The sequence below is a fragment of the Bos grunniens genome, chromosome 18 (genome assembly GCF_055505025.1).
Source record: "Bos grunniens cultivar Pamir isolate PY7600 chromosome 18, Bosgru_T2T1.0, whole genome shotgun sequence".
Taxonomy (NCBI): domain Eukaryota; kingdom Metazoa; phylum Chordata; class Mammalia; order Artiodactyla; family Bovidae; genus Bos; species Bos grunniens.
This window is the reverse complement of record NC_141182.1, coordinates 33366115-33386453: the sequence shown is the minus strand read 5'-3', so window position 1 is coordinate 33386453 and position 20339 is coordinate 33366115. Positions and strand designations below refer to the sequence as shown.

The window sequence follows — 20339 nt, the reverse complement described above, 5'->3', positions numbered from 1 at the left end:
CAGTCATGTATGCCTCTTTGAGTCTGCAGCACACCAGGCTTCCCTGTCCATAGCCAACTCCTGGAGCTTGCCCAAACTCATGTCCATCGAGTCAGTGATGGTATATAATCATCTCATCCTCTGTCGTCCCCTTCTCCTCCTGCCTTCACTCTTTTCCAGCATCAGGGTCTTTTCTAAATGAGTCAGTTCATCACATCGGGTGGCCAAAGGATTGGAGTTTCAATTTCAGCATCAGTCCTTCCAATAAATATTCAGGACTCATTTCCTTGAGAATGGACTGCTTGGATCTCTTTGCAGTCCAAGGACTCTCAAGAGTCTTCTCCAGCACCATAGTTCAAAAGCATCAATTCTTTGGCACTAAGCTTTCTTTATGGTCCAACTCTCACATCCATACATGACTACTAGAAAAACCATAGCTTTGACTAGACGAACCTTTGTTGGCAAAGTAATGTCTCCGCTTGGAAAATCCCATGGATGGAGGGGCCTGGTGGGCTGCAGTCCATGGGGTCGCTAGGAGTCAGACACGACTGAGCGACTTCACTTTATTTTTTCACTTTCATGCATTGGAGAGGGAAATGGCAACCTCCTCCAGTGTTCTTGCCTGGAGAATCCCAAGGACGGGGGAGCCTGGTGGGCTGCCGTCTATGGGGTTGCACAGGGTCGGACACGACTGAAGTGACTTAGCAGCAGCAGCAGGTTGATAATAGCTTTTCTTCCAAGGAGCAAGCATCTTTTAATTTCATGGCTGCAGTCACCATCTGCAGTGATTTTTGAGCCCAGGAAAATAAATTCTATTACTATTTCCATTGTTTTCCCATTTATTTGCCATGAAGTGATGGGACTGGATGCCATGATCTTAGTTTTTTGAATGTTGAGTTTTAAGCCTGCTTTTTCACTCTCCTTTCACTTTCATCAAGCGGTTCTTCAGTTCCTCTTCACTTTCTGCCATAAGGGTGTTGTCATCTGCTTTTCAGGTTATTGTTATTTCTCCTGGCATCTTGATTCCAGCTTGTGCTTCATCCAGCCTGGCATTTTGCATGATGTACTCTGCATATAAGTTAAATAAACAGGGTGACAATATACAGCCTTGACATACTCCTTTCCCAATTTGGAACCAGTTCATTGTTCCATGTCCCATTCTAACTATTGCTTCTTGACCTGTATGCAGGTTTCTCAGGAGGCAGGTAAGGTGATCTGGTATTCCCATCTCTTTAAGAATTTTCCACCGTTTGTGGTGATCTATATAGTCAAAGGCTTTGGCATAGTCAATAAAGCAGATATTTTTCTGAAATTCTTTTGCTTTTTCTATGATCCAGTGGATGCTGGCAATTTGATCTCTGGTTCTTCTGCCTTTTCTAAATCCAGCTTGAATATCTGGAAGTTCACAGTTCACATACTGTTGAAGCCTGGCTTGGAGAATTTTGAGCATTACTTTGCTAGCATATGAGATACATGCAATTGTGCGGTAGTTTGAGCATTCTTTGGCACTGCCCTTCTTTGGGATTGGAATGAAAACTGACCTTTTCCGGTCCTGTGGCCCCTGCTGAGTTTTCCAAATTTTCTGGCATTTTGAGTGCAGCATTTTAACAGCATCATCCTTTAGGGTTTAAAATAGCTCAACTGGCATTCCATCACCTCTGCTAGCTTTGTTTGTAGTGATGCTTCCTAAGGCAAATTTGACTTTGCATTCCAGGAAGTCTGGCTCTACATGGGTGATCACACCATCATGATATCTGGGTCATGAAAATCTTTTTTGTATAGTTCTTCTGTGTATTCTTGCCACCTCTTCTTAATATCTTCTGCTTCTGTTAGGTCCATACCATTTCTGTCCTTTATTGTGCCCATCTTTGCATGAAATGTTCCCTTGGTATCCCTAATTTTCTTGAAGTGATCTCTAGAGTTTCCATTGAATTATTTTCCTCTATTTTTTTGCATTGATCAGTGAGGAAAGCTTTCTTATCTTTCCTTGCTAGTCTTTGGAACTCTGCTTTCAAATAGGTGTAGCTTTCCTTTTCTCCTTTGCCTTTGTTTTTCCAGCTGGGAATCATTTCATCCTCTCGCCCTAAATCCTGGGCGAGCCCAGATCCAGCAGGAACTGACAAGGGCCTGGTCTGAGGCAGGACAGCCACCCCCTCCTTGTCTAGCGGTGTTTTTAAATATGAGCACACTGGTGAGTGTATCTGGGGAGTGCTGGGGAGGAGCTGAACAAGGCTGCAGAGGAGGAGGATAAACTGGTGTTAAGGAAACCCACATGGTCTGGCACTAAAGTTTCAAATGCCATAAAAGAAAACCAGAAGTAAACTTAATTCTAAGTGAAAGGCTGCTATAAATCTGTGCAGGGAAGCAGGAATCCTCTGGGTGAATGGATACCAACTTTGGGGCTGGTTCTTCTCACCTGCTGTAAGGTACTAAACCCCCAAACATACATTAATATCCGAACCCCAGAACCTGTGAACACAACCTTATTTGGGATGAGGTCTTTGTGAATGTCAGTAAGGATTTCCAAATGAGATTATCGTGGATAACCCAGATGGGCCCTGAATCCAATGGCAAGTGTTCTCATGAGACATTTCTAAAAGATTGAAGGGGAGAGGACAATGGCCTCCCAGTTCTAGAGGTCAGCAGTCTGAAGTTTAGGTACTGGCAGAGCTGGGCCCCTCCAAAGGCTCTGGGGGAGTGTCCTCTTTTGCTTCTCTAGGCTTCCGGTGACTCAGGTGTTTTTTTTTTTTTTTTTAATTTTATTTAACTTTACAATATTGTATTGGTTTTGCCATATATCAGAATGAATCTGCCACAGGTATACATGTGTTCCCCATCCTGAACCCTCCTCCCTCCCCATACCATCGCTCTGGGTCGTCCCAGTGCACCAGCCCCAAGCATCCAGTATCGTGCATCGAACCTGGACTGGCGACTCGTTTCATATATGATATTATACGTATTTCAATGCCAAGGTGTTCCTTAGGTTGTGGCTGCAGCCCTGTAGCCTCTGTCTCCATTTTTCACGTATCTCCTCCTTTGTGTCTGTGTCCTCTCCCCTCCTGTCTTACAGAAATATCTCATGAGAGCACTTGCCATTGGATTCAGGGCCCATCTGGATGATTCAAGATAATCTCATTTGGAAATCCTTATTCACATTCACAAAGACCTGTTCCCAAATAAGGTTGTGTTCACAGGTTCTGGCTGGTGGCTCAGGTGGTAAAGAATCTGCCTGCAATGCAGGAGACCTAAGTTCAACCCCTCAGGGGTTGGGAAGATCCCCTGGAAAAGGGAATGGCAACCCACTCCAGTATTCTTGCCTGGAAAATCCCATGGACAGAGAAGCCTGGTGGGCTACAGTCCATGGGGTCACAAAGATTCGGCACAACTGAGTGACTTTCACTCATAGGTTCTGGGGTTAGGGTTAGGTATCTTTGGGAATGGTCGTTTAGTACCTTATAGCAGGTGAGGGGAAGAACCAGTCTCAAAATTGGTATCCATTCACCCAGAGGATTTCTGCTTCCTTGCATGGATTTAAAGCAGCCTTTACTTTGATTTAAATTTATTTCTGGTTTTCTTTTACAGCATTTGAAACTTTAGTGTCAGACATGTGGGTTTCCTTATTAGGCACGTCACTTTCTCCTCCTCCTCTGAAGCCTCGTTCAGCTCCTCCCTACCACTCCCCAGACACACCCACCAGTGTGCTCATACTTAAAAACACCAACAGACATGGAGAGGTGGCTGACCGGCCTGGGACCAGGCCTTTGTCAACTCCCACTGGATCTGGGTTCGCACAGGATTTAGGGAGAGAGGATGAAATGATTCCCAGCTGGAAAAACAACCCTGTCTGCTGGGCTGGCCCAGATCACAGAGAAAGAACTGGAGTCTCAGGGCGAGTTCTGCTTTTGTTTTCTTTTCCATTTTAACTCAAACTCCTTGTTTCTGTTACTGAAACTCAGACACACACAGACACACATGCAAACAAGTTCAGCTGAGTATGAAATAAGTAGAAAATATAAAATGAAATGAAAAATCTTCTTCCCTTTTCCTTTTGCCAAATTCCACCTTTCTAACTTTCTCCAGAAATGCATTTTCTTCAGAAGAGAAGCACGTCCCCACAAGGATATGCACTTGTGCATGCTCCGCTAGAGTCGGTTTCTATTTTTACACTTTATATATGTACTTATTTATACGTAAATGCTTTTCATTATGTAAAAGGGCTATCCTTTCTCACGCCTCTGCACTTGGCTCTTCCTCCTGGTGGTCTATCTTGGACAGCTTTCCTTATTGGGTTACGTGGATTTATCTCATTTTTAACAGCTGCAAAGTACTCCAATGGGCTACTGACTTGAGTTACCAAGAGCTTAGCCTCTGACTCAGCCTGGTGCTTGCTCACTGTAGCTGTGCATAGAACAAATACACATATCAATAATAGGATATATAAAATAATATTTATACACGAAATACTGGGTTGGCAAAAAGTTGTTTGGATTTCTCAATAACATCTTATGGAAAAACCCAAGTGAAATATTTGACCCACCCAATATTATAATATTACAGCATATATTATTTTATATATAATTTGAATAATTATATATTAACATAACATATATCATAGGGCTTCCCAGGTGGCTCTAGTGGTAAAGAACCCATGTGCCCATGCAGGAGATGCATGCAGGTTTGATCCCTGCGACAGGAAGATCCCCTGGAGGAGGGCATGGCAACCCACTCCAGTATTCTTGCCTGGAGAGTTCCATGGACAGAGTAGCCTGGCAGGCTACAGTCTATAGGTTCGTAAAGACTCAGACACAACTGAATAGACTTGGCATGCATACATAATATATACCATAATTATATAATAAATTACATATCATTTAATTATCACAATTATAGGTGATTGTTATCCTTACTCTAGAGATCAGGGCCTGAAATTTTCATCTCCGACATGAAGCTTGGTTAGCTAAGGCTGAAGGAGGTAAGGCGCTTTATGCAGAGTCCAGGGGAGTGAGATTCCAAATGCTTTATTCTTTACACTGTGCCACATTCCCCACTGTTTTACTTTCTTTGGATCATCTGGCACAAGCCCCACCCTTTGGTTTCCTTCCTGCCCTTCCAAGTCAGTTCACAGTTCCTAAAGCCCAGCGGGAATGTAGACCGGCTTGTGTCTAAGTAGGGCAGCGGGAAGGACCCTGTATGGAGCCTGGCTGGCTCCTTGATGGGCTGTGAACCCTACGCCCTCCAGGGCCCGTGTGTATCTGCATTACTTCCCCTGCAGTCTTCTCCAGTGATCACACTCGACAAGAAAGAAAAATAAACTTGGCCTGGAGTCAGCCCATCCTGATTCTTGGGTGGGCCTGAGAGCTGTGGGGTCAAGTCACTTTGCTCAGGGCCCCAGTGACAACACCCTGCTCTTTGAAGTGGGCCCAGGAGAAGGGTGTGCTGGGTGAGTGTAATGGGTGCAGCAGCTGCCAACCTGCTTAAGCCCCAGGCTGGCCTATGGTGGCCTCACTGTCGAATTAAGTCCCATTTTGCAACATTTACTGACTCACTGTGATATAATGCTGGCTTTGGAACCTGTAACCTTCTAGCCCAAGACTTTGTGCTCCTGGGAAAGCCCTGAGCTCTTTGAGCCTCTGTTTCAATCACCACTAATGTCCTCATGGTTGGGTTGCTGGTGAGCAACTGGGAATGAGAGACAAGAAGTTTTCGGTGCCGAGCTTCTCAATTCACTCTGCTGTGAATTCAGTGCACCTGGGGCGGGGCGGGGTGGTGGTGGCTTGCAAACCCCAATGCACAGGCCACACTCTCCATCAATTAAGTCAGGCTACCTGGGCTGGGGCCCAGGAACCAGCGCTTAAAAAACAACCAACCAACCAACCACCCAGAGCTTCCAAGTGTAGCCACTTCTGAGAACCAGAGAGCAAGTGGCAAGGCCCACCCCATACATAGTCATCACTCGGCAAATGCTCACGGCCGCCTCCTCTTCCCTAAAATCTAAAGACAACATAAATCTCCAAATGCTTTTGAAGAAACCTCTGGAACTTTAAGCCAAACAGCCAAGGTGAGGCCAGGGCCACCGTGTCCATGAAGCTCCCTGACTCGCTGTCTACTTTCTTAAAGAGCAAGGGCAGTTTGAGGTCAGGGTGTAATGTTTGGGAGGCTTCTGGGAAGTGAAGCAATGGCATTTCTGAAATTCCTGCCCTCCCTTCTTATCACCTTCTCTTTATCAGCTTCGCTCTGAGCCACTGTTGGTGCCTCAGGAGGGAGTGCTGAACCAGAGCGCCTCTAACAAAGCCTGGTGGGGTGGGGTGAGGCGGGTGTGTGGGGGCAGGCACCTTGTGCAATCCTCCGTGAGACTCAGAACCCAATGGACTCCAGGCCCCACTAAATCTGTTTAGACTCACCTCCGAAAGTCAGCTTTCCTTGGTTGCTTAATTTGGGGCCTGTGCATTAAGATACTGAAATTAATCATAAACATGGGCAAAGCTATAAGGACTCATGGCCAACCACCCCACTTAGAGAAATTACCCAGACCACCAAGTCCTCGAAGAACATCTTGGTCACATCTGAGTGGGCCACCATGGTCCCCCCAGTCGACGCATCCCCCCATCAACAGCCCCCCGCCATTCCAGTGTCCACCAGGCCTTCACAAGGTTTTCTCCAACTACGGCCCACTGGCATACAACCACGTCAGGGCTGACCCAGCCAACTGGGCTTAACACAGGCCCTCGAGGCAGCCGTGGGCTCGCTCACACATGAAAATCCTTCTCTAAGGCTTTCTCAGAGCTTGCTGCCTGGTGTTTCTGTTTCTCTGCTTTTCAAGAAGCAAAGACCAGGAAAGGAAGCTGAGTGGCGTTCTCTGTGATTTATGGTACCCCTCTCTGTTTTGTTCTGGATACCCAAGTGTCTGCTCCACTAAGCCACGAATGCCCACCCAAAGGCACACAGGCAACCTACCTGGATAGAGCAGCGGGGACTCGAGCTTGGCGTGGGCGAGTTCCTGAAGTGAACTGCTTACAGGAAGGAGGTAACTACCCACGGAGGATCTCCTGACTTGCCTTGAACCACCTGGAATTACTTCAACCTGTGTGAAAACTTTGCTTAAAGGCCCAGAATCTGTTCTCTCTTCCTCTTTGCAAGTTCTTTTCCCCAAAGTGTGGTACAGAACCTTGTTTCCTGGGATGTTGATAGAGGGAGAAAAACATCCTGTTGTCAAAAGAGCATGTTAATTACAAGATACCAAATTTATCTTTCACATAGTCAAAATGCACATTAGTCTCTTAAAGGTGCCGAGAAATTCTGCAGTTTGAAAAAAAATGTTGAAAAAATAATTTTTAACATTGTTTATGCCAAGATTTCCCAGAATTATTTGACGAAGGAATGCTTTTTCTTTTCTTTTCTCTCCTTCCAACTCTCTTTCCAGTCTAACTCACTAGCAGACCATAGAAATAATGCTCTTCAGAGAAAACCTCAGGAGATGCTATCCTGAAAGAAAGAGTCCTTCATTCAATGTGCGGATGGAGTAATGAGCCCCTAGCAATTCCCCTTTCAACAGGTACACCCTCCTCTCCTAAGCCAGCGACCTCCACCTCTGCAGAGTCTCTGCTCCTGCCTAAAGCACCAGAAAGCTAACCTGACCGGAAGGAGTTTCCCAGGCTTGGTGTCAAATGTTTTCACGTGACCACCATTGGTCAGGGCAGGGAGCCTCAGGATTCGGATCCACATGTTTCTTCTGCCAATGCAGTGAATGCTTATGGGATTAATGTGGTGTGTGTGAGTGGTGGTGAGAAAAGTTGGTGCTTCAGCTGTAGGCCTGGAAAATTCAGACTATTTGATTTAGGGCGCCAGCGACCAGGTGCCAGCCATTTGTTTATATTAGTGGTGATTGGAGACTCATCCCAGGATGCTCAGGGGTCTCTGTGATGTGAGAAAAACCAGGCAGGATTGGAATGTCTTTCTGGCGCCAGGTCCCTCAGAAAGCTGTGCCTCCATGCTCTCTGAGATGGGCCCCCAACTTACTGATGGGGAACCCAGGGCGCAGGGATGAGAGGTAACAGGCCAAGGTCACTTGAAAATGACACATTTGAAGCATCTGCCGGTTCTGGGGTGGGTCCCATTGTGACTGCCAGCTGCCAGAACCCCACATGCCTGCCACTCCTCCTCCCCATGGGCGCTGGAGCTGGGATGCAAAGCCATGCATACCTCATAAAAAATAACAATAACAGTCTGCGTGTGTGTGCGCGCACGCGCGCACGCGCGAGCATGCAGGAGCCTGTTTCTGCAGGCATTTAACAAATATTTGCAAGTATGTGCCAGAGACTAGGGACATGAGAGGGAACAAGGCAGGCAGCCCTCTTGTCCTGAAGGTGAAGCATCTGGGTAAAATGATGAAAGACAAAACACTGCGTTTGAAATCCACAAGTGACTCTGGCTCAAAATGAGCAAAATGATGTGTGGAATTAAACAGGAAAATCCTTCCCCTTGCTTCTGTCACATTCTTACAGGTCACATCAACCTCAGCTGCCTTAAGGGAAAGATTCCAGCAGAAGAGAATGAGAAAAAGAAAAGAATCTCCTAAGAATCAAAACTAATTTACAACTTCTGCCAGACACCCCGAGAGGGACTTTAACAGATCTGGTGACTATTGGGTAAAAGTGGGAGGTGTGGTTTTCACAAGTGCACACATCAGTCACAAACACACACCTAAACACATACACACTCAGCCGGCCTGATGCGTGCTCCAGGCAGTCCCCAAATTTTTAACGCAGACCATCCTCTTTAACATTGTTCGTCAACTCAACAATCCACTGTTAATATGCCCATTTCACAAATCAGGAAAACGGAGTTTCAGTAACTTAGCTCAGGTCAGACTCTAACCGACAGCAGCCGGGGTCAAGCCTGGACTCCTCACTCTTGGTTCCATTGCTATAAGGGACTCCAGCAAACTTCATAAGCCACAAAGAAGACAGGGGCAAACTTGGAAACCTGGTGGCTGGAGGGTCGGGAAGCCTGGCTTCCATTCTCCTCTTCCCGTCAGCCCTGTGCCTCCCAGGGCATCTCAGCATCTCAAGTCAGAGAACTAATTCGAGAAAGTGGGGCTGAGTGCGAAAGCGCCAAAACCAAAGCCACTCCCAGACTGTGGGATGCTTCCCTTTTGTCCTTCTCTTTCCAACCAAGGCGCCCCATCCTTGAGAAAGGTTTTACTTTCTTTGGCTGGAGAGCAACGTCTGCGGGAAGTCAACAATCCCAAGACGAGGGAGACAGCCAGGCAGAAGAAGACAAACAAAACTGACACCGAGCAAAAATGCAAAGGTATTCACAATGCGAGCTCTAATGCGCTCTCCCCTGCCTGAAGCTTGCCAGACACAGGGCTTTGAGAAAGAAAGAAAGAAAGAAAACAATCTGATTTGTATGAAAGGGGCCAAAAATAACCTTGCATTCTCCTGCAGAAGAAAACAGAAAACTCGGCGGTTTCCTCCTATTTGGATGTTCTTTTCCTTGGGTTGCGGTCAGCAGGGTGAACCTCTTAGCTCAAGACCTGCAAAGAGACAAGAGGCCAAGACACTCAGGCAGGAGGGAGACAATGGGAATCCGGCTGAGAAGGGGGCTCCTAGAGTCTGATTTAAAGCCCTGGCTTCTCCAGGGGCAAGTGGGGCTGGAGGTGGGGGAAAAAGGCCTTCATTTGCATATGTTAATTTAAAGCTATTTTTAATCAGTAATAGGCCTGTTTTTTCAGCCTTCTAAAAAAAAATTACACTGTGTCCCTACTTCCCATCCCTATTTCCTCTGTACTGCTTCTGACTTGTTTTGGTAGAAGCCTAATCCCTGTTGCTTCCAGGCTATTCCTTTCTGCCCCACATTTTCTAAAATACAACTGTGATGTCCATCCTTGCTTCAAAGCGTCCAGTGATGTCTCATCAACCACAGAGAGCCATCTATATCAGGTCCCAAGCTTATTTTATCCCTGTCTCCCTCTAACCTCCGCCAGCTCCCTGAGTAGTCCATGCTTTCCCGACTCTTGCTTCCCTCGGTCAATAAATCTCGTTCACTCCTCCTTCCTGAGTCCTTGCCTTTGTCCATTCTTTACAGCAGAACTCCTGTCTCTCCTCCTCTAGCCCCAAGTGGTCCCTTTTCTCCGAAGGAAGAACTCTTTTCACAAATGCTCTTTCAGTGGGTTGTTGCATTTGCCCTAAAAACAAAGTACAGTTTTCCCCAACCTATTCATGGGGACGGCTTCCCTGGTGGCTCAGCAGTGAAGAATCCACCTGCCAATGCAAGAGAACTTGGGATCAATTTCTGGGTCAGGAAAATCCTCCGGAGAAGGAAATAGCAACCCACTCCTGTATTCTTGCCTGGAAAAATCCCATGGACAGAGGAGCCTGGCAGGCTACAATCCATGGGGTCATGAAGGGTAGGTCACGACTTAGTGACTAAACAACAGCTGATGAGGAACCAGGGCCCAGAGAGGAGAGAGAACATGCCCAAGGTCACATAGCTCATAAGTGATGAACTTGACACACCTCAGCTTCTGGGCTGGATCCCGTGGTGATTGGCAGCTGCCAAAACCACATGTGAGGCCCCTGACGTTATTCCTGAAACGTCTAAATTGCACCATTGCTTCTGAAATAATTAAACAGCGATTCCAGGTGTTTCTGCTGCTGGAGAGAGAACTGATGATGCTCTGGACTTTTTTGGCCTCTGGTTTCTCCACAATGCAGAGAAGCTATTTTTAGCTCAGAAATCAAGCAGGGTATGATTATCCCTGCCAAGTTTTTTTTTTTTTTTTCAAGTGCATACCCCACTGCCAAACACACTGGAGAACTCTGAGCAGGCCAAAGAGAACACAAATGCAGACACGGAAAACCCAGGACAGAGCAAGGGGACCCATGATGAGCAGGTCCAGGGATTATGTGAGGGCTGTTGAAGGTCTGTTGGAATGCTTTGATGGATGAAGACTCTGTTAGTGATGGTGAGAACAGAGACCCAAGGTTGGGAGTCCTAAAGTTGGAAATGAGTGTTTCCAGTGCTGAGACTCCCTGGGCCCCCACCTTGCAGCCTTGAACTTGCAGAGGAGGGGCCACTGCTCTAGGTACTCCCCCAGCCTCATGGATAGTGAGTCTTACCAGCTCCCTTGAGAAAGCACTGGCCCTAAGCACTGTCTCCCCCAGACTCACAGTCTACCCAGAGACCTGGTGAAGGGGTCAGCCTCCTTTCAGAGAGATGTGGGCTGACTTGGTCCTTCCCAGCAGTCCTCAGGAGTGAATTGCTGAGATAGAGAATCCAGAACCTTGGCGGTCTGTGTTAGAAATTGGACCTTCCCTAAGACCAGGTGGCTGTGGTCAATGAGCTATGATGCAGATATACTGGAAAGCTTTCTCATAAGAGACACATGGAGGGAGGCAAAAGCTCCTTTCTGCCTGTTTCAAATGCCTGGGACTGCAGCAGCCATCCGGGCACAAGCTAACCCCTTGGGGATGGTGGAGTGGAGGCTGGGAAGAGCTTAGGTCACAGAAGATGTTGTGAGTCCCTAATTATTCAACTCTGAACACCCCCTTCCATGTTTACCATTTCTGTGGCTTTGGGCATACCAACTAAGTCTCATTTGCTTTTTTCTTTTTTGTAAAGTAAGGATAAAAACCCCATCTCATAGTGGAGATTGATGAAATATGAATTAATTCATCTGATATGCTTAGCAGAAGGCTTTACACTAAAAAACGATGACTATAGTAATAATACCATAGTTAATAGTAACAATAATGCTGCTGGTGATGCCATTTATCCTGGGGAGAGTGTACTCATCACCTGAAAGTGAAAGTCACTCAGTCGTGTCTGACTCTCTGTGACCCTATGGACTATACAATCCGTGGAATTCTCCAGGCCAGAATACTGGAATGGGTGGCCTTTTCTCTTCTCCAGGGTATCTTCCCAACCCAGGGATTGAACCCAGGTCTCCCTCACTGTAGGTGGGTTCTTTACCAGCTGAGCCACCACGGAAGCGCAAGGAAATTAGAGTGTGTAGCCTATCCCTTCTCCAGAGGATCTTTCCGAAGCAGGACTTGAACTGGGGTCCACTGACTTGTAGGCGGATTCTTTACCAGCTGAGCTACCAGGGAAGCCCCAATCATCATCACCTATCATATCCCTACTTTGGATACTCTGATTTTCTTAGTGCACTTTGAGACTATGTTAGGGTTTTGCTTGTCTGTGGTTTTGTCCTTTAAAGTTTTAACAATGATCCCTAGAATATATCCATGTCCATTTTTTTTTTTCTAGTGAATTATACCATAGATATGTCTCTAGGGTAAGGTCAAGTTAGGTCTTTCTCCTATGAGCTGCTGTTGGGCCAGCTCTCCTCTGCATTCTGCTTCCTCGGTGGGTTTGTGAGCAGAACCAGGACTGGGCGCCAGTGGTCCACCCGGGCTGGACTGCACTGGATGCTGTGACTGATGGTGCCCCCAGGCGTTGGCAGCCTCATCCCCTGCCCGTGCCACTTTAACCAGACACACTGATGCTCAGTTGTAATGACCATGACCATGAGATATGAACCCCCAGAAGATAGTTCAGGACAACTCCCCTTCAGAGGCGTCTCCAGCTCCCTCAGGGGTAGGCTCAGCCAGTGAGGGTTCTGGCAGGTCCTCTCATCTGCGTGGTCTAGAGCATCTCAGGGCGACTGGCAAACTTCTCAACATGGCCCAGAAGGTGAGACTAACACAACGCTGTGGTTGTGGAGAAGGCTCTGGAGACAGATCCTCTGGGTCTGAATTCACCCATTCGTGTTTGGTGACCTTAAGTGAGGTATGTGACCTCCTGGGTCCTTTCATTGGCACTTCCACTTTTAAAATGAGGCTGTCAGACTCTGGGGCTTCGAGACTTGAAACTGCTGGAAACATCTATTTCTTATGAGGCATGTATTAATTTATTTATTTTCCCATAAAGAGGCTTCTTCTAGGGTGAAGGTTCTTAGAGTTTGAATAAAATAATTCTTCTCAATTTTTTTTTTAGTAATATTCAATTGTTTTCATTTCTGGATGAAAAGGCCCCAAATTTTACACAGTAAAATTTCACATCAATCTTTTATTTCTACCAGATAGCTCAAGGTTATGATGTTCTCTTGTCTCTGAAAGAAAACAAGGCCAGACGAAGCAGAATACGTGAATCGGCTCAGCGTTCCCCTCGCAGGAGCGGGAGGGGTAGACGGACACTGCAGCCCTTTTCCTGTAGTTCATAATTCATTACTGTAGAGATTTATAAAGGCCTTTTCAGAAGCGCTTCTCAAAACCTACTGGAACAGAAACTCCATATACCATAGTTAAACCTACTAAATTGCTGTTACAAGGGGACAGCCGGGTTGGGTTTGAGGAACCAAATGTGACCAGTGATATGATCCTCCGAGACACAAGACTCTACCTCGGCAGGGGCTGATGGGCACCATCCTGAACTCCTGGCGTTCAGAAGACCAGCAGGGAACCCAAGATTCTTTTTGATGGCTTCCCCTTTCAGGAGTCTTTCAGTGGGAACCCCTCCACTCCTGCCTCCATTCCCCTTGCTAAATTGCTGAGTGTGCTTCTCAACCCTCATTTCTGATTCTTTCTAGGCTGTTCCCTCCATGCCTTACTTCTTCCAGAAATCAACCCTTGACCAGGTCAGGAGCCCCTCCTCTGTGCCCGCACTGTGCTGTACTCGACCTGCTGGTCACTGCTGGAATCACCCATTTGTTCGTCTGAATCCTTCCTTAGCCCGGGAGCGTCAAACAAAGGAGGTCTCACCTCCTGGCTTCCCACTGGATGTCCAGCACCCAGCGCAAGGCCCAGCATTCTGAAAAGTGCAAGTGTTGGTCTTCCAGTCGAGTCTGATTCTTTGCGACCCCATGGAGTATAGCCCTTCAGGCTCCTCTGTCTATGGAATTCTCCAGGCAAGAATACTGGAGTGGGTAGCCATTCCCTTCTCCAGGGGATCTTCCTGACCCAAGCATCGAACCCAGGTCTCCTGCATTGCAGGAAGATTCTTTACTGTCTGAGTCACCAGGGTAGCCCCTGGCACTCTGTGGAGATGTTAAATAAATAGTTCTTAATGGACTTCCCTGGCAGTCCAGTGGTTAAGAATCTGCCGGCCAATGCAGGGGGCACAGGTTCAAGCCCTGATCCGGGAAGATTCTACATGCTGTAGACAACCAAGCTTGTGTGCCACAACCACTGAACCCCGTGCACCTAGAGCCCATGGTCCTCAACAAGTGAAGCCGCTGCTGTGAGAAGCCCGCACCCTGCAACTGGAGAGCAGCCTTTCACTCACCGCAGCCAGAGAACTCCCGTGTGTAGCAATGAAGATCTAGTGCAGCCCAAAATAAATATACGTAGGAAACCAGCTCTTGAAAAAACACATGGATTTCTACTCCTCATTTTCACTGGAAAAAGTAAAAGTGAAACTCGCTCAGTCATGTCTGACTCTTTGTGACCCCATGGACTATACATCCCATAGAATTCTCCAGGCCAGAATACTGGAGTGGGTAGCTTTTCCCTTCTCCAGGGGATCTTCCCGACTCAGGAATCAAACCAGGGTCTCCTGCATTTCGGGTGGATTCTTTACCAACTGAGCTATCAGGAAAGCCCCACTTTCACTGGGGTGATTTAACTCAAATCCTGTTTTCCACCAGACACATCCAGAAACCTCCACTCACCCACTTCCACCCACTTCACCTCACACCTATCGATCAGGTCTCTGAAATCCTCATTATGCACACTACAGTGTAGGGTTTAAGATGATGAATTCTGGACTGACATTTTCTGAGTTCAAATTCAGAATTCCTCAAACACTATCTGTGAGATCTTGGGCAAGTAAAATGGAAATGTTAGTACCTATCCCTCAGTATTGTTGGGAGGATTAAATGAGGTAATATCTGTAAAGCGCTTTGCCTGACTCAATCCAAGGGTTTTTTGAAATGAAATAACCAACAACTTAACTGTAACTTGGGGTTTCTGGAATGTTCACTCAATGTTCATTCTGCTACTGGGAAGAATCTGGGCTCTTGGAACTTTTTCTCAAAAGACCGGACATCCAGACCACCATCCTGGAGGCACTGAGTCTCGTACTGAGACTTTGCCCACACTACCCTTAGAGCTGGTGCTGGCCTGGCCTGTAATGGTGTTTGAATGTCTTTCTCCCAGTTAGGGAAGAAGTTCTCCCAAGACAGGCTTCACGGCATTGTATCTCTGTGTCTCAACATTTCACAAAATGTTTGGACCAAAGCTAGTGCCCAGTAACTGTTTGTTGAATGGATAAATGAAAACAATAGACACATAGCCACCTAAGATTGGTACCCATTGCTCCTTAGTGAGCTCTGAGCATCACACACCTTTCACTGTCCTAGGATGCTGGCTTTTACTCTAGGACTAGTTCACATAGCTGGCTTTTTTTCTCGGAGGTCTGCCTCAGGTTTCCAACCATGTACTAAACCCAAGCCCACAAAAGCTGATGTTCCATCTGGGGCCTGACACTGGTTGCATCCTCTCTCCACCCACAATTTGGCAAGTATTTCTAGAAAACCAGTGTTCTGGGCTCTGTGCTGGACACTGTGGACATAGGTGTGGGTCTTGTCCATGAACCACATCTCAAGTGTGACTGCTCCCTGGAGAATTCTGATGTTTGGTTACTGTGGATATAAGCACTGGGCTAAGACCAGATTTGAGTACATCATGCCTGCTAGGACACCAAGCCTCTGCAGGTTAGTTCTCTAACCTGGACTCAGCCCAATCCCATCTCCATTCTGCCTCTTCTCGGCAGCCGGCAGCCAACACCCACTCATTATGCTCTGCACTCGAGTCTCCTGACATCTCTCAGAAAATAAATTCAAGTAGCATTGCTGTCAGCTCTCCCTAACCCTGGACTTTCGTGGAAATTGGTCACCTACTAGGCTAAAGGGAGTTTCTAGATGTAAACATTCATCACTCCCCACACTATTCTAAAATAATTTCCTCTTAAATTCCAACAGTACTGTATGATGATGATACCCCCTTACACACAAAAAATTAATATGGTCCAACTGGTTATAAATTTTGTACTCACTTCCTCCATATTTACAGGTAGTCATAAAAAATGGACAAGTCTCATGAGCTATATAGATGGGTCGCTGTATAATTGCCTACAAAGAGAGAGAAAAGCGTATTAAGGATATAGAAGTAAAAGAATAATATATAATTCATAATATGGAGATGAAAGGTGGGTGAATATGAAGTGGCCCTTCTCTTGAAAATGTTTAATCGTTTTTTAAATACCAACACACCTTACTATAAAGACAACATGGCTTATACAAATACAATCAGTAAAATCCTACAGTCTTTAATCAAAAGATTATGAAATTCTCAAATAGTCCCTAGGATAGGGCATTTATGAATTTGGCCTGAATATATCAGTTAAATACAGATTTCTTAATAGTTTATCCATTATGTAATGAAATAATATTTATATAATGACAATTGCATACTCCATAAGTGTAAGTTAGATTTAATGAGACGTTTATTGGCACAAATGATTAATAATAAAACTCTCCCTGTGGAAGGTAATTCATACACATGCAATATGGCCAAGAAGAAAAGCTCTTTTTAATGCTTACCTTGTGTGCCATGTCCAATTGAAATCAATTCCTTGTTAAAAAACATCAGCCTAAGACTCCAGGGCAACAGTCGTTTGGAGTGAGACAATGGACAAAGGCACCCTTTTAAACATGTTGAACTTACAGCAGATTTGTGTCAAGATTTAAACTTTATTTTGCCAGTAAATTGGTACTTTTTCTTCAGTAATTTATGGAAATGTCTCAGGGACCAAAATAAGCATTTAAAAAAATTTTTTGGGGGGTGCACACTTGAAAAGTAGACAGTGTGGTAATTATGTGATCATCATCTCAAAAGTGACAAGTGCAGAATTACATGATATATGTCAAGCTCTTGTCAAGTGCCAAACACTGTGCTAGGTGCTCTACCCCACAATTTCAGAGAAAAGAAAAAAGAGTTTGTTTGGGGCTTGTAACTAGAAGAACATCCTGGCTGCTAACTGTCATGACGATCCTGAAGCAAGTAATCAGGAAAGCAGTACTAGGCAGACTGGGACTTGCAGCGTTTAAGGTATAATGTGTCTAAATGCCCATGTATAGCTACTTACATTGCCCTGTTTACATTAGGCGCATCATAAACATGGGTTTGAGTTCTAGACTGACTCCTTTCTACTTGTGCTTCACCCTCAATTAAGCCACAAAATGCCTTAAAGTCTCTGTTTTCCTTCTCAGCAAACTGGTGACATTGAGGTGTCCCTTTTACTTCCCATACTTAAGAGAAACAAACCACTTATTGTCCAAGGGCTGGACTCCCGTTGCCCCTTTCCCGACTCCAAAGAGAAAGCACACCAGAAGATACAGTTTTATTTGTGTGGTATCCTTCATACCTGCTACAGCAACTTGTGCAGAGAACACACTAATTAATATTGGAGGAATGAATGGGTGTGTCTATTGAACTCTACTTAAAATTTCCTCAATTATTTCTTTTATTCCATAGTAAGATAAAAAGGAGAGATGTCACAATACTTGAATTCAATGTACATGTGTTAATAACAGTGTACTTAGAGCACCCAACTGCCATGATTTTGGTCCCTCCTGGAGAACTGCTGTATCACTGGGAAACTGTCATGGGCCAGACCGCCTTTCCTGAAATGAATCTCTTATGAGCAGTGTCATCCCTCAGTCTGTAGTTTTCAAAATTGCTATTCTGCATTGGAAAACATACTTCTCAGGAAAAACACAATCTGGACTAACCCTGAGGTTTATTTGATTTCTCTAAGTCCAAGCTTACAGAAGATACTAAGGATGATTCAAAAGTACAAAGAAGGGACTTTCCCGGTTCTCCGGTGGTTAAGAATCTGCCTGCCAATGCAGGGGACATGGGTTTGAGCCCTGTTCTGGGAAGATTCTACATGCCATGTGATAGCTAAGCCAGTGAGCCACAACTACTGAAGCCCACGCACCGCTGAGCCCTTCTCTACAAGAGAAACCATGCAGTAAGAAGCCTGCGTACTGCAACTAGAGTGGCCCCAACTTGCTGCAGCTAGAGAAAACCTGCACACAGTAACGAAGACCCAGTGCAGCCAAATATAGATAGACAAATACAGCAAAAAGTGTAAGGAAGAAAGACTGAACAGAGTTAGTCATTTACCAAGAACAATTTTGAGGAGTGAGGTGCTTAATACATATTTTCTGTTCTAATTTTTGCTACAATTTTAACCACGATTATAGTTGGGTAGAGGGGCTATGGATTTTGTTTATTCTGTGTGTGAGTGCTAAGTCGCTTCAGTCGTGTCCAACTCTATGCGACCCCATGGACTGTAGCCCGCCAGGCTCTTCTGTCCATGGGATTCTCCAGGCAAGAGTACTGGAGTGGGTTGCCATGCCCTCCTCCAGGGGATCTTCCTGACCCAGGGACGGAATCCCCTCTCTTATGTCTCCTTCATTGGCAGGCGGGTTCTTTACCACTGGGTGCCACCTGGGAAGCCCCTTTGTTTATTTCACTCCACTCCAAATTTTCAGGCAGTAACATGGAATGGTTATAAATGATTTATATGCATTTTTCCTAAAATGTGCAAATAACTACAAGAGGTTTGGGAAACTCTGTGCTGAGCATAGGCTCTCATCGGATTTGGAGGGTGAGGATTTTCAATCCTACCTCCACCATTTAGTAGCTGCATAACCTTGGAAGGGAATTCTTAACACCTCTGAGTCTGGCTGACTTGCTGTTAAATGAAGATGATGATAATAACAATCTAATAAGATTCCTGACCTTGGAGACTCAACTTTGCTCTTAAGAAAGAGAAAATCACATCAGTCCCAACAACTCTACAGTACAGCCTTTCTAAGACACGGAAACTGAGGACATGCTATCACTTGTATCTCAAAATCGCCTCTTCCAAGGCTTTTGGGATGCACACACAGAGTGTGGACAAATCACACACACACACACACACACACACACACACACACGAGACACACAGTTTCTCTCTCTCTCTCTCTTTTTCTTTTTTTGCCAAAGAGTAAGTCCATTCCTTGAACATCAGTAATTTTTGGACCTTATATTTCCTAAAGTGAGAAAGGTGTTTTGGATATACATTCTCCAGTAACTCCTAAAATGAACACATTTCTGTGAATCAAATTCCAGTTCAATGTGTCCAACAGACTTTTCATTGTCAACTGAAAAGCAGAAAAGATGATCTTGCCCAGAAAAGTAAATTCAGACCACATTTCAGTAACTGATAGGGAAGGCCATCTTTGACTACCTTCTCACGCCCCCTATCCCCAAACCCCTGATCCTTTCAAATGTGCCTTGAAAAGTATGGGAGAAAAGTCTAAGTCTTCACAAAATCTTGTTATCTTTTCTGCCTGGGAACACAGCAGGACCACGGCTCTCAGGCTCCCTTGCATTTCAGCGGAGCACAGAGCTGAGTTATGACTGATGGTATGCGAGCAGAAACAGCAGACTTCCCCGGGGATCCAGGCCAACCTCCCATGCAACCTGCAAGGCTTGTCCCCACTGCACCAGGAGGAAGGGTGCAGAGCATCCATGGGGGCTCTGGAAACTCAGGAGATGACAGGACCACTAGGTTGAATAGCTCTGTGTCTCTGAATCACAGTATTGGAAGACCACCCCTCAAATGTCCAACTCCATACAACCTTAGCAGGGGATACACTTTTTGTAAATTAAGCCACTGAAGTTTTGGGGTTGTTAGTTACAGCACTCAGCCTCACCGTGATACAGGAAACAAATCTGAATCTCACTCCATGATGACAGCTGATAGACAATTCCACAAATCCATCCCAGCGGTAAGGACATTTACAAATGAAAACAGAATTTGTTGACAATCGGAGGTACTGATCTTGAAAGACAGAAGTTGAGTTCAGAACTCAGGAGGCTCTGCTGGGGAGGCATCTGCTCTGTACCTGCCCCCCAGCCCCTGAGGGCCAACACAGCCTCAACAGACAAGAAACTTCCGGGGCCATCCTCTTTCCCACCCCTGCCACCCTAATCACTGCCTCCAGAAAATGAGAGAACCTCCACAGTATTTTTAGATCAGCCTAATTTCTAGAAGCAGCCACATGTGGGAACTGGACTTCAATGCTCCTGCTGATACCTTTACTATTTAGTGTGTGTGCTAAGTCACTTTAGTAGTGTCCGACTCTGTCCAACTCTATGGACTGTAACCTTCCAGACTCCTCTGTCCGTGGGATTCTCCAGGCAGGAATACTGGAGTGGGTTGCCATACCCTCTTCCAGGGGATCTTCCTGAGCCAGGGATTGAACCCACGTCTCTTACATCTCTGGCAGGCTGGTTCTT

General features: G+C 45.8%; 2 long non-coding RNA genes across 20 annotated transcripts in view; one reads left to right on the top strand and one right to left on the bottom strand.

Moving 5' to 3' along the window:
- Positions 1-9525, bottom strand: part of LOC147353365 (uncharacterized) — a 148127-nt gene extending 138602 nt beyond the window's left edge. For 13 of the 17 annotated variants that reach the window (XR_015145103.1, XR_015145097.1, XR_015145100.1 and 10 more), the window contains exon 1: positions 6934-7400. This is a non-coding gene — a long non-coding RNA (uncharacterized LOC147353365). Of the gene's footprint in view, positions 1-6380; positions 6420-6933; positions 7401-7609; positions 7714-9408 lie in introns of those variants that run through there. The other 4 variants (XR_015145106.1, XR_015145109.1, XR_015145099.1 and 1 more) reach the window with 3 other exon arrangements.
- Positions 4872-10029, top strand: LOC147353364 (uncharacterized). 3 transcript variants are annotated; one of them, XR_015145115.1, is made up of 4 exons: positions 4872-6037; positions 6881-7003; positions 7400-7531; positions 8481-10029. It is a non-coding gene; the product is annotated as an uncharacterized LOC147353364 (long non-coding RNA). The 3 variants fall into 3 exon arrangements; XR_015145114.1 differs by having other exon boundaries at positions 7400-8026; XR_015145113.1 differs by lacking the exon at positions 7400-7531.
- The last annotated feature ends 10310 nt before the right edge of the window (positions 10030-20339 follow it).